Raw genomic sequence first — 12,594 nt, 5'->3', positions numbered from 1 at the left:
ATTTAGATAGTAGTACCTCATTGTTGTACCAGTCTTTAAGTATAGATTATTGTTATCAATTGTCCTTTCAAAACCAATCTTCAGCAAGTAATTGTGTAGTCTTTTATACCATGTTCTTGGAGCTTTTTTCAATCCATATAGAGCTTTGTTTAGTTTACATACCATATTATTCTTGTCTTTGTCCACAAATCCTTTAGGTTGTTCTCTATATACTTCTTCCTCAAGTATACCATTCAAAAATGTAGATTTGACATCCATCTGATATACTTTAAAGTTTTTGTAGGCTGAATATGTAAGCAAAGTTTTGGCTCCTTCCAGTCTTGCTACAAATTTGAAAGTTTCTCTGTAGTCAACTCCTTCTTGAGACTATCCTTTGCATACCAATCTAGCCTTGTTCCTTGTAACTTCACCTTTTTCATTTATCTTATTCTTGAAAGCCCATTTTGTTCCAATAACATTTTTTTCCTTTGGTCTAGGTACTAGGGTCCAAGTGTTGTTCTTATAAATCTATTCAATTTCTTCATTCATTGCTTGGATCTAATTTTCACTATCTAGAGCATCCTTCATTGATGTGGGCTCAAATTCACAAAGTAAGCATGTATCATTTTTGAGTCTCTTCCTTGTCATAATACTAGATTCTACATCTCCAATTATTTGTTTAGTTTTATGATGTCTTCTTACATACTTAGCTAGCACAGGTGGTCTCTTTCTCTGTTCTTCAACAAGTTCATCTTGAAAAATAATCTCAGTCTCATTATCTCTTTCTTGTTTAGGTTCTGGTTCTAATTTTGCACACTCAACATTGTCTACCTAATAATTGGTATTATCTGTCTATGACTTAGCATCTTCTGCCTATTGCTTGGCACCAACTTTTTGATGCTTGGCAACTTGTTGTTGCACCTCGGCATCCCTATCTATTGGGAAACTATAGCTTTATTTTCTTGTTTAGTAGTAGTGTGGGGAGCACAATCATCCATATATATGAATATACTATGACCTTTAGGTTCTTTCTTACATTCAACATCATTTCTTTCTATAAATTCATCAACTTTTACATTTGCACTTTCCACAACTTTGTTAGGGTTAGAGTTTAAACACTTGTAAGATTTACTCTTGGTGGAATATCTTAGGAATATACCTTCATCACTCTTAGCATCAAGTTTTCCATTCATATTATCTTTAAATATGTATCATTTGCTTCCAAATATTTTGAAATATTTCACATTAGGAGGATAACCATACTTTTCTTAACTTGTACTTTTTTTAAGGTATAGACAGTAGTACTAACAGATTCTCTCCAATATTTATGCGATACATTCATCTCCATCATCAATGTTCTAGCACAATTCATTATTGATCTCTTTCTCCTTTCAATTATCCCATTATGAGGAGGGGTCCTTGGTGCTGACATATGTCTTTTAATTCCTCTATCATTGTAGAATGTGTTGAACTCATTGGAAATGAATTCACCACCTCTATCAGATATTAGACTCTTCAGACTCTTCCCTGTTTCTTTTTCAACTCTAGCTAAATACCACTTAAATAATTGAAAAATATCATATTTAGCTTTAAGAAACATCATAGTCACCATCCTAGATTAATAATCAACAAATAAAATGAAATAATTATCTCCAAAATAGCTTTGAACATCAATAGGTCCACATATGTAATACGAACCAATTCCAAAATATCACTGGATGTTTTTTTTTTTCCCTTGAAACTACACTTTGTCATTTTTCCCAATTGACATTGTTTACATATAGCATTTCAGGCTTCTTTAGTTTTGACAACCCTCTTACTTTCTTCATTTTACTAATGTTCACCAAATTATCAAAATTTACATAACATAACCTTTTGTGCCATAACCAAACATCTTCTTGTTGTGTAAACACTAGTACATTTGCACTTGTTTTTCTACCAAAATTTTTGACCAAAGCTATAATTCCTTCTTCTTTTTTTCTTTTCATTCTCGTGTTGGTCAAAATTTCAACCAACCTATGTATTCTTAAGTTGAATTTTGACCAAATCAATGCTATAACAACAAAAAAAAAGTTTCATTCATTCATGGGTTAAAAAGAAAAAAAATCATTCATTCACGGGTAATGCATTTCCTCACACACCTATTTATGCTAACTATTGGGATCCCTTGAGCTTTGCCGCTGGCAAGGGATTGCCACAGACCTTCTTACCACATGAGTGAGCACCTAGGTGAAGTGTAAGTTGGTTCGTAGCCAGGCAGCAAGCCACGAGTCATTGCTTTCTATTTTGTTTGGCCGAGTCATGCACTGTAATGCCCTTTCTGATAATGTTTTCATTGTTGGCTACAAATGGCACAAGAAGCAGACAATGACGGATTGGAGAAGAGGTCTAAATTTGCGACATTGCTCGAATGGTGCCAAATTGGTATTTCTCCATTCTCCTTTTACTAGGGTTTCAACTTATGTGCAGTTGCCTGCATTTTCAGAGACTCTCCAAATGTAGTTGTTTCAGGAATTACCATATATTCTAATACAACTCATTTCAAAAATTCTTGTTTAAGCCACAAATATGGGATGAATTTATTGTATCTTAAGAATTTGATTTGTAATGGCTATATGGCACCTCAAATTTTCTTGTGTCTCATCAAAAAATATTGCTTCAAGGAAACATTTTGGTAGAATAAGTGATAGGAAAAAGCTATGATTAAAAATGCATTTGCACATCTAATTTACTCTAACCAAAAACATTCTTAAGCAGAAAAAAAGGATGAAGGATCAGGAACCTCTTTGTGAGCCAAACAGGTCTTTATTCAAATTAGTATGCATATTCATGCTCATTTCTTCACTAGTCTATAAATGATTTTTAATTTTTAATCTCCAAGATAACCATGAACTAAATGAAATCACCAACATCCAAATCCTTCAGGTTAATTTAAGTGTGTGGAATCCTTCATACTCAATTGAAGCATGTGGTTTCCCTTATAGATCTATCTCTCTATATTAAAAGGAGAGAAAGTTGTTTGTATTAGATATCCATATCACAAAACTACCATATTTTTCTCAGTGTATATAGTCCCTTTTGGATAGTTCTGCCTCATTTTGAGGCAACTATACTCAAATGTTAATTTTTTTCTTGGATCAATTTTGTGACAATTTCTAGCATCAATGTTTTAGATTATCCTACGTGATCTATCAATGTTACTCTCCTGTATCCTAATGATGGATCCTGTAGTATAATCTAAAACGCTGATTGCAAAAATTGTCACACAATTTATCCCAGAAACAAATCAGCATTTAACATGGATTGTGAAGATCTGGTAGACTTACCTATATTTAAGTCATGTCAATTATTCATGATACATTCTTGGACATTTATTATCATGGAATCTGCTTCTACATAAACAAGATAGGAAAACATGGCTTCATGCCAAGCATATCTTCATGCTAAATCTTATAGTTTAAATCTCATTGTGATGATAAAATAGAAAACATCAGTGTACTTCAACCATGAACTTTACATTGGTTAGCATGGAGAATAAATAGAAAGCAAGCACAAATTAGTAATATATGCATACTTTTGATTTGTATATTTAGCAAATAAGAAAAGAACATAGATTAAATATGAGGGGTTCAAAGCAGGCTAGTTAATACCAGTCTCTTTTTAATTTATTCCTCTGATACAAAACTTTAGGAATACTCAAAAAATTGTTCCTTCCTGGTATCCAATTAAACATCTTCACATTAGTTCAGAAACCCTAGGTCTAAAACTGAATACATGCATGTTGAAGAAGTTATAAAAAAAATCAGATAGAACTCAACATATTTGAGGAAATTAAAATATACATCAATCTAGTATATTTGAAATAGGATTGAAGCATTTCACAAGCCTTTGTAACTACTCCTCTAAAACTTCGCACTTGGTAATGGCATCTTTGCAGTGCATGCACTCCTCCTGAAGCTCTAGCTCCAAACCATCCACTTTTTTAGACAACCCTTTCATCTCAGTTTCTATTGCCTTGAATTGCAATTTAATATCTGATTTATGTGAAATCATGGCTGCTAGTTCATTCTCTAATAACTGCTTTGATTCCTTAGCAGATTCAAGCTGCATTTGAAAGTTTGCCAGTATTTGTTCTAAATTAGTAAGTTGACTTTATGTGTGTTCAAGTTTCTCTTTAGTTGCAGCTAGGACTGCCTTTTAGATCAGCATTTTCACTCTTCAAATGCATAAGTTGTTCCTCCAACTTTGTAACTTGATGCTGGGTGTGATCAAGCTTCTCTTTTGTTACAATGAAGACTCCTTCTAGATTAGCATCCTCACTCTTGAGACGTATGAGCTCCTCTTTTAACTCAATAATCTGATACTGTGTGTGTCTAAGATCCTCTTTGGTTGCAGCCAAGACTGTTTCTAGATTTGCATTCTCACTCTTGAAGCACATAAGCTCCTCTTCTAACTCTCCAATTCTGCTTACCTTGACCTTCAACTCAGATTCCAAAGATGTTTTTTCTACTTGAATGCTGTTAAGCTTCCTAATTATGTATAAATTTCCACTAGCTAGTTGAAAGCGTAGGCTATTAGCCTTTTCTTCTCCTGAAAGATCTTGAGCACTTTCTTGTCTTGTGAAATTATCTGTACTAATTGAATTACGAAAAAAACTAGACTGCATCAGGTTGGGCAATTGGTTGCCAAAATCTGTGGCTTCTGTTAGTCGATTGGATGGTCCTGGCGGTGTTTCTATAGCCGATGGAATGACAGTCATTGGTGTTTCTATATTCTGTAGCCGATGGGTAAATAGTTTGTAGCAGACATAATGTTTGTGGCCGACAGACTCCTTTGGGAAGGTTTGGCGGATAGTATTTATATCCTGTCTGGGATCATTGTAAAGCATCTTTTATCATTAATCTGATCAAGCATAATGTATGTCTGGCATATGCGAATATAATTTTGCTATTTTATTCCATTGTCTATATGCGTTGATTTAATTTACCTATACGGTAAACATTTGGCGTCATTGTCGAAGAATCTAGAAGGTGGGAGGAATGAAGATTAATGCCAAATCAGCTTAACAAGGATCGAAATAAGGCCAAGGGAAAATATGGAATTCGTACTACACAAGAACATTTAATTCTGGCACAGCAGGTATACTACCGAAAAAGATTCCAGAAGATTGCCAACAGAAATAGGAGTGTGGAGGCATTGTTGGAGGAGACTCGACAACAGGTGGAATTGGTGGAAGAAGCACAGGAGAAGTTTTTGAATTTTTGTTCACCGAGGGAAGACAATCTAGATGGAAGAGCATCGACTCACATGGCTCAGAGTGTCGACGAAGCAAGAGCGTGGAGTGAACTCTTCATTCGAGATATAATTTCACAGGGGACAACTTCAGAAAACCCTTCTTCACCAAGGTTCACAATAGTTGAGTCCGTTGGTGTGAGAGACCAGTCCATCAGTGTAGAAGTGTAGTCTGCCAGTGTGGGAGGCCAATTTGTCAATGTAGAAGTGCAGTTTGTCGGTGTGGGAGTTCAGTCTGTCAATGTGGGAGTGCAGTCCACCAGTGTTGAAGGACTGAGCAATGCTTGTTTATAGACACCAATCATGATGGCGTTACCAAAAGAGAAATTGCTGAAGTTTGATGGCGATGGTACAACTGATCCCATCTGACATTGTAAAACATGTGAAATGGTCTAGAGGGAAAATGGCATAACTGATGAAGATGACTAGATGAGACAATTTTTGGCAACCCTACAGGGTGTAGCAATTGACTGGTTTACTAGTACAAATCTGCAGAAGCTAGATAGTTGGAATAACATTAAAAAAGAGTTTCTGGCTGAATTTCAACTGTTGCAGGACGATAATGAAATTGTAGCAAAGATCTTCAATACCAAGCAAGTAAAGAATGAAACTGTCCGCATTTACGCCAGGAAATTAAAAGATCTGATAAACAAAATGGAGAATAAGCTGGTGGATGGACTTCAAAAAAGGTGGTTCATGGAAGGTCTACGCCCTAACCTGCAAAAAAAAATAAAAATTATGCCACCTTCGTCATAAACAGAAGCTTATAACAAAGCATTGGACCTCAAAAGTGAGCAAAAAAAAAATGAAGAAGAACACTAGCTCATCTAATTCTGATGATGACGAGCCTACCGAAGAAGATAGTAGCACCGATGAAGGCAATAGCAAGAAGGTCCGTACTTTATGGAAGGACATGATCCACATGATGAAGGATTTTAAAAACATGAAGAACGAGCCAAAAAGCAGTGAGCTGTGGTGCACGGAGTGTAAGACCGATGGTTATACTAAAGGATCGTGTCCAAAGAACAAATTCTATGACATTTTTCAGATCATGAGTCATTTGACAAAAGAGTGCCCCTTTAACATGAAGACAAGAGGATCTTCGCAGGTGCTTCTTACACAGGAGGCTTCCCTGTTGGGCAGTAGCAGAAATACGAATAGTGTAGGTGCCACATCCAAAGGGTACAAGAATAATAACAGAGGGAAAAATAACAACAATATGAACAATAACAATAATAATGAGAGCCAAAGTCAAACCCAGTATGATGCAAACGAATGGTCGATTGTTCAATTTTGAGCATGTAATTTGTGGGGTCATTTTGCATGGGACTGTACAATAGGGAACACACCAAAATTATTATGCAGATAGTGCAGACCTAGCGACCATAAAGATGCCAAGTGCCCAAAGTCTGGAGTAAACTTGATCATTGTCGGCATGGATAAAGAGGAGGTTCTGGCAATTACGCAGAGGCAAGCAAAACTGCTAGCGGAGGAAAAAAGAAAATTGGGGGAAGCGCAAGCAGAAATTGGAAAGGCATCGTCGGTAGGGACATATTAGTTGAAGGACATCAATGGCACCTTGGCAAGGAACTTCGCAGAACAAAACATTGTCCTACAAATCTTACAAATGGAGATACCATTCAAGATAAGTGACCTCCTTCTCATAATGCCCTAGTTATGGACAACCATTCTGAATCATACACCATTTTTGAAAGCAATGGAGGACACAAGAAGGGACAGTAGTCTGACGACGACAACAGACCCAATGTTGTTGGCACTCACATCCGGATGACATCTGGCAATCGTCGAGATGGGGATTTTGGGAAATGTTTTGACAGAGACAATTGTTAACAGAGGGTCCAGCATGAATGTCTTACCAGAGGATGCCTGGAAGAAGTTGGGAAAGTCGATGTTGTGGCCACCTACATTTCAGTTGCTCACGTCAGACTAGCACGAGATCAAACCGTTAAGAACCTTAAGGGCGCAACTAGTAACCATTGGTACGCAACTATTTTATTGGATTTTGTCATTCCATTGAAAAGAAAAGGATATGATGCTATTCTCAGACAGACTTGGTTGGTGCAAACAAAAGTAAAACATGATTGGAAATGAAATACCTTATCAATGGATAGTGGAGGCAAAAGATTCATAATTGATCCGCATACATAAATGGTAGGTGAGGAGGCAACATCGTCAGACTCAGAAGGTAAAAGCGACAGTGGGAGAATGGAACCGAACGACGAAGGAGTATTGACACTAGAAGGAGGATCAGATGATGATGACCTAGACTCAGTGAATGGCCTTTACCATTGGCAGATAGAAGACTACGAATTGTTTTCGAGTTGTAATATGCTAAGGGTCGACGAAGGTGAGAAAAAAGAGGAAAATGAGTGTCTGAAGGAATACAGAGCAGCGGAAGAAGGAAAGGTGGTTATGCCTAAAACTGAGGGGAAGAACATACAGTCCAAATCCAGAAAAAAAAAAGATCCCACCATTTGGTACATGGTTAATGGACCGCACAGGAAGAAAAGAATGCATCACACCATAAAATTACTTGAAGGGTGCCAATAGCAAAGAAATAAGCTAGATGCGCGACGACCGCAGGCACAGTGGGCGATGAAGGTGACATAGAATAGGCATAAAATGTGGCATGAAAAACTCAATAGGTTTCAGTCAGGGTAGTTGGTACTCAAGTATGATGATTAGAATGAAAGCAAACAAGAAGGGTTTAAGGCAAGATGGGTTGGATCATACTAGATCCGGGAGGTCAGCGATAATCAAGTGGTAAATTTGGGGACGTTAGATGAGCAAGAGGTACCTCACGCAATCAACGGATCCTACCGTGCCAGGAAGATGTTGTCGCCATCACAGAATGATCAGATAATTCCCTTGTTATCATCATTGCAGAATGGTGATGCCTGAGGAAAAATTGAGGTGTTGTCTTTATATTTTATTTTATTTTTGTCAAAAAAAAAAAAAAGGTCTCGCGGACATGTACCACAGGTAGTTCCCACGGATATGTCCTGCAGGTAGATGTTCGCGGATTGTCCCGCGGGCAGATGTTCGTGAACTATCCCACGGATAGCTCCCGCGGACATGTCCTGTGGGTAGCTATCCGTGAACTTTTTTGTGGGTAGACTCCATGAGAGATTGCCTCGCGGGCAGCCCTTCATGAGAAATTATCCAGCAGCCATTCTCCTTTCTACGAAAGCAATCAGCGGAGTTGTAAAACAAAATTCGCTCCCTTTTTCCTACTCTCCTCCATTATATCTGTCGCAGGTGGAACACAAGTTGTCGACATCATTTTTTGTATGCCATTTCACTGTCTGCACAACTTCACATGGGAATATAGATGCTAAAATAATAGAGTGAGCAATGAAGGGCGAACAGTCTTCTGCGGGCGTATAGCAAGTTTTCTCACATGCTGCAGTTGCCATGGGATATTGAAATCTACCTTCTTTCGGCTTGCGTGTGATTGTTTGTGATCTTTCCATCGATCTTTGACACTGATGATTGGCTTCAACAAGGCTCGAAGGAGCAGGTTGAGAGCTACGCTTTCACACATAAACTGACTCTTACGCTGAAGAATTCATTAATTTCAAAATTTCTTCCAATCACGGTGGTTGGGAACGTTGATGAACAAGTTTTAAATCTGGAGGAAGCTTTGTGACTGATTCAATATGTTATGAGGTGCCTCATTTAGCAATATGGAGGTATAGATTTGGCATTGTGGAATTTGCTAGGTTGCAGGGAGGAATTTCGAAGGAATAGATTGTTTGATCGTTTTCACTGCCGAAGGAATTGCTTGAGTTTCTCATTTTTGGAGGTTAGATTCAAGATTCCTCCTGTGGTTATCTGCTTTTTGGAGGTCAAAGGTCTGTGGGAAAGGTGTGCTTGGTTACGGCATAATTTTGTTGGCCTCTTCTGCAGGGTAACGGGCGGAGGAAACTTATAAATAATTTTTTTTTTTTAAAAATGACAACAGATTCAAATTGTTTAGAATGAGTTACAGATGATGCCAAAGAAAAGGGGGCGCATCAGTGATTGCCAGAAAGAGTGTAGAATCAGTAGAAAATGACAGAAATTATGTACTCTATGCATTTCTGTGTGGGTTGCGAAGTGCTAATTTGGTCTTGGCAGCAAGGGGCGCTACCACTCAACCCCGCCCTGTATTGCGATAAGGAGTGCACCTATTACCCCTTGGACCCCTAGTCATTGCGAATATCATTCGTGGGAATCAAACCAATTGAGAAGAGTTGAAGTTGCTGCATGCATGGACTTTCTGTGTACCAGAGGCACTAGGAGTAGGTGTTGGCCGGGAGGCTATCTTGGTGGATGCGTAGAGAGCTCGGGAGGAGCTAATCATCCAGTTGGAGGTAGTGTAGTGACACTTGGCTTAGGGTACCAAGGAATTGAAAACAGAGAAAATAGCACAGGTGGCTATCAAGGTCAGCTTCATTGAGGAGGCAGTGTTGTGTTAGTAGAGACTACAGGCACAGGATGAAGGTGACAGTGATGTGTCAGAAGTAGATTTATCTTGTTGTAATTAGTTAGTTAATGTATTTTGTTTGTTAATTTGTCTCAGATATTTTCTTAGTTGTCAGGAGATGACTTATCTTTTTGGGGGGGATGGTGTCAATCGACTGGATGGTCTCGACGGTGTTTCTATAGCCGACGGAATGACTGTAGTCAGTGTTTCTGTATTCTGTAGCCGACGGGTAAATAGTTTGTAGCTGACGTAATGTTTGTGGCCGACAGACTCCTTTGGGAAGGTTCGGCAGATAGTATTTATATCCCATCTGGGATCATTGTAAAGCATCTTCTATCATTAATCTGATCAAGCATAATGTATGTCTGGCACATGCGAATATAATTTTGCTATTTTGTTCCATTGTCTATATGCGTTGATTTAATTTACCTGTATGGTAAATAGCTTCATTTTGGAAGATTTCACTGAAACCAAGAGCAAACATTTTCCTAAATTGAGATAACAAAGATATCAGTTCAATAATTAACTCTATAATGTTTTCTTTGCACTACAAAAACTAATCCACTAACTGAGAAAACTCCTGAATTCTAAAAACTAGTTTATCAATATCTGATGATTTAAATTTTTGAGTCTTTTCAAGGTCTTTGGCTATAGATTGTAAGAAATTAACGACACTAACAATAGCAGTTGCAAACTCTACATCAATAGAACCAATTCTAATCCCAGTATCAGAATGAGAAGTGACGTTAGCTTTCACAGAAGACCAGATATGTGTCTGAGAATCTCTAGTACTTTTAGCATCTATTGCCATGGCATATTTGACCTTATCTAGTATTTTGTGCAGGTCTACACCCTCAACATCAACAGCAAGGATCATACCATGCTTTTCTTTGAGACTAACTAGGGTAGATTCATTCCAAGTATTTCTAGCTTGCAGAACAATTAGATTTTCTTGTAAAGGGTTCATTTTTTTTTAACAACTCGAAGCATTCCTGATTAACAATTTGAAGCTTTGATTCTTTTTGTGCAAGAGCTTCTTCTAAGAAAGCTCTATCTTCTTGATTAGACGAAATATCAAAACTTCCTAAAACATTCTTGTCAGTTATTTCATCTAAATTTTCTACTTTTGCCTGATCCAATCCAGTTGAATCCATGGAAGCCAATCTCTCCATCTCAAGGAAATCATCCATCAAATCTACCTTGGACACATCACTGAGTTCTTAGCTCTTCCAATGACCTTTTCTATTTTGATATGATCCAGCTTTGCAATCAGTGCTGAAGCCCATGACTCTGCACTAAGGTCACCATCATTCCTGTCCTCAAAAATGCAAGACAAGCTTGGTGGATTGCTTGTGCTTTCATTTCTTGATCCTTCCAAATGCAACTCAAGTGCAAATTTTCCTTGCCTTCACCTCAAAGATTCCAACTATTGTTTAACAGTGGAGAGTATGGCAGCTATTCTAGCACACATGACTCTAGAAGCCTTAAGCTCACCATTTTGCTTTGAGAGAGCATCTTTTAGCATCTTGTTCTCTTCTTCTATTGCCGGCACTTTTCCTATATGGTATTCAGTTTCTTTCTAAGAATGTTCTTTGTGTCTATCATTTAATGTCTCTACTGAAGAATGTGGTGAACCAGCACCCTTACTAAGTGATTTCCTTAATTTCATATCCCTAGACTCCCTTCCAATAGTATCTACTTCAAGTTTCATTTGAGCCAATGTAGTAGGCTCTGGTAATCATTTTTTAAGCAGACCTCTTAACCTCTGACACTCGGCCTCTAACTTGGTAACTTTCTTAATTGTTTCTATTTGCTGCTTGTTAACAACCTAGGTAGATTTCTTACTAATATCACTTTCATCAATTATTATACCTAGTTCTTTGTTAAGTGCATGAAGTTTATATTTGAGGCCAACATTCTCACTTTCTAACATCTCAAGTTTAGTTTGAAGAACTTTAGCCTCAAACTCAACTTAGTTTCTAGCTTCCTGCAAATCAGATAATGCTTTTAAATTTTCTTGAAGAGATGTGGATGTTGCATTACTTCTTGCTTTTGCCTCATTTAGCAGCTGCTCCAGTTCTACTATTCTAGAATCAAGCTCACATTTTGATTTGTCCCATTCTCTAGTCTTTTCACCATAGCCTCATGAAGCTTATGTTCTTGTTCCTCTCTTGAACTCCTAAGCTCCCATGAAATTACCTGATTGAGTGTCTATATTTTTTTAAATCAAATCATATTTGAGGGTTCATGATGAAGAAACTCTGAAATTAGTGTTCAATATTTTGATTCTATCACAACTTTTTGTTTAGCATGTTTAACAAGAGAAAATCCAAACATTATTGCATTAGGAGAGAAAGTATTTGATTTTGTAAAAGTTTTTTTGCACTGTATTTATTAATCAGAGAAAATATGGGAATTTCCTCTGTACAGATTCATTAGTACTAATTCAGAGGATTTTGCAACTAAAGTCTACCCCAAGCAATTCTCAAGTGCTACAGTCAAGCTTTGAGACTGTCAAGAGAGGTAAAGGGCAACCTAAACAAAAATCTTCCAGTTGTGGGAAGGATTAGTCCAACGTGGTGGATTGTTATGGAAAGGATAACCTCAAAGTGTTGAAGGAAAATTCATTGGGACCAAAGTTAAGATGTGAGCATTTGTCTCCTGTAAGATCTTTCCCGAGTAAGAAAACCTGTTGATTGTGTCTTTGTCTCCACCACAAGAAAATCTGAACTCCAAAACCCATTAAACATAAGAGGCCCAGACTTACATTGAATGAGACTGCCACTTTATGTTTTATAGAGTCTCTAGTTGGTACCGTACCTATAAAAGAGCTA

General features: G+C 37.5%; 1 pseudogene; it reads right to left on the bottom strand.

Annotated features, from left to right (window-relative positions):
- Positions 1-12,594, bottom strand: part of LOC149555290 (uncharacterized) — a 137,980-nt pseudogene that overhangs the window by 110,622 nt on the left and 14,764 nt on the right.

This window comes from Cupressus sempervirens, chromosome 5 (assembly GCF_028749045.1).
Source record: "Cupressus sempervirens isolate cs-2001-9-10 chromosome 5, ASM2874904v1, whole genome shotgun sequence".
In the NCBI taxonomy this organism is placed as follows: domain Eukaryota; kingdom Viridiplantae; phylum Streptophyta; class Pinopsida; order Cupressales; family Cupressaceae; genus Cupressus; species Cupressus sempervirens.
This window is presented reverse-complemented; position numbering and strand designations above follow the sequence as displayed.